General features: G+C 28.8%; 2 pseudogenes; both read right to left on the reverse strand.

Annotated features, from left to right (window-relative positions):
* Window positions 1-1,605, reverse strand: part of LOC129617542 (large subunit ribosomal RNA) — a 4,018-nt pseudogene extending 2,413 nt beyond the window's left edge.
* A 290-nt stretch (window positions 1,606-1,895) lies between these two features.
* LOC129617540 (5.8S ribosomal RNA) lies at window positions 1,896-2,079 on the reverse strand (annotated as a pseudogene).
* Between the last annotated feature and the right edge of the window lie 421 nt (window positions 2,080-2,500).

Raw genomic sequence — 2,500 nt, forward strand, 5'->3', positions numbered from 1 at the left:
ATTAATAATGTAATATAAATCATTTACATTAACAGTGACGTATAGGTATACAACTTAAGCGCCATCCATTTTAAGGGCTAGTTGCTTCGGCAGGTGAGTTGTTACACACTCCTTAGCGGATTACGACTTCCATGTCCACCGTCCTGCTGTTTTAAGCAAGCAACGCCTTTCATGGTATCTGCATGAGTTGTTAATTTAGGCACCGTAACGTCACGTTTGGTTCATCCCACAGCGCCAGTTCTGCTTACCAAAAGTGGCCCACTGGGCACAATATATCATAACCTAAAACTTCATTCAAGAAAGTTTAGGTTCTTACCCATTTAAAGTTTGAGAATAGGTTAAGGTCGTTTCGGCCCTAAGGCCTCTAATCATTCGCTTTACCAGATAAGATTATTTTATATAATATTTTTATGCACCAGCTATCCTGAGGGAAACTTCGGTGGGAACCAGCTACTAGATAGTTCGATAGGTCTTTCGCCCCTATACCCAATTCTGACAATCGATTTGCACGTCAGAACTGTTTCGGTCTTCCATCAGGGTTTCCCCTGACTTCTACCTGATCAGGTATAGTTCACCATCTTTCGGGTCACAGCATATATGCTCAAGGTACGTTCTAGTTAGAGGTATAAAAAATAATTAAAAATTATTTATATACATAACTATATAGAACGCCCCAGGATTGATATTATATATATAAAATTATATATATAATTTAATCCCATATTAACAGTTAAGTTAATTACGCCTTTAGATTTTATTTAAAATAAATTCTAATGACTTGCACACATGTTAGACTCCTTGGTCCGTGTTTCAAGACGGGTCCCGAAGGTATCCTAAATCTATAGCATTGCTAATCATATTAATGCATATAATAATTATATTAATATATAAATTAATATAATATTATAAAATTATAATAATATATAATTTACGCATTATATTGATTTTTTATCTGTCAATTATTTATCCGATAATATTTAAATTATATTATATAGAAAATAAATTTTCATATATAAAATAAACTTTTTAAATATATCTTATGATAAATATATATTTATTAACAGATTGCAATGTCCATATATGAAAAAATTGCACACCATCATTATTATATAATTATATAATATTTATAATGTTGAATTTTTCATATTTCATGGATGTTTAGGTTCATCGGGCTTAACCTCTAAACAGTTTCACGTACTATTTAACTCTCTATTCAGAGTTCTTTTCAACTTTCCCTCACGGTACTTGTTTGCTATCGGTCTCATGGTTATATTTAGTTTTAGATGGAGTTTACCACCCACTTAGTGCTGCACTATCAAGCAACACGACTCTTTGGAAATATCTTCTAATAATCATTAACGTCATACGGGCCTAGCACCCTCTATGGGTAAATGGCCTCGTTTAAGAAGGACTTAGACTGTTAATTTCTCATATTAGAATATAGATATTCCATACACTACATCGGATATTTGTATAAACAAAATCCTTTAGTGCTGAACTAGTTTCTTTTCGCTCGCCGCTACTAAGAAAATCCTAGTTAGTTTCTTTTCCTCCCCTAACTAATATGCTTAAATTCAGGGGGTAGTCTCATATGAGTTGAGGTTGTTTTTAAGAATATTTTTAATTTTTCTTTTTAGTTGAAAACTAAATATATATAAGTTACTGTATTGTTTATATTATAAATAATATAATTTTATATAAGTTTTCCTCTTTAATGTATTAATACTAATTTATTAATACTAGGATATACTTATTTTTTTATTATATTTTATAATATAAGTAAAATATATATAATTGAATTTTAATATTATGGTATTCCTACCAGTAATATATCATGTGCTATAAATAATATAATTTAAAATTATATTATAAGCAACTTTATTAAATTATTCTTACAACCCTCAACCATATGTAGTCCATGCAGTATTAAATTTTTTAATAAATTTATATACTCTGTAGCATGGACTGCAATATGCGTTCAAAATGTCGATGTTCATGTGTCCTGCAGTTCACACGATGACGCACAGTTAGCTGCGTTCTTCATCGACCCATGAGCCAAGTGATCCACCGTTTAGAGTTTTATAAAATTTTTTTTTTATTTTCGTCAGATATATATCGATAATATATATACATTCTAAAACATATTAAAATATATAAATAATATAATCTATGTGCTGCGAATGTCTCTAACTTTCCTTTTATCCGTATCCCAACTGTTTTATACAAGAAAAGTTATTACCATAATATATGGACAACAACGTAAGAATATATTTTTATATATTTTCTATATTATAAATGATCGTATATTGTTTTATTTAAAATACTTCCATATTATATAATTAATATAATGATTTTTATTTTTTTTATATTATATTATTTCAGGGGGGATACACTTTGATACTATTAATGTTATATATTTGCAATAAATATATAACAGTATCAGATACATATATTTATTAAAATATACATATCGTATCCAATAAAGGTCGAATAAATGATA

This window comes from Condylostylus longicornis, unplaced genomic scaffold (genome assembly GCF_029603195.1).
Source record: "Condylostylus longicornis isolate FDR11 unplaced genomic scaffold, ASM2960319v2 ptg000560l, whole genome shotgun sequence".
Lineage (NCBI taxonomy): Eukaryota > Metazoa > Arthropoda > Insecta > Diptera > Dolichopodidae > Condylostylus > Condylostylus longicornis.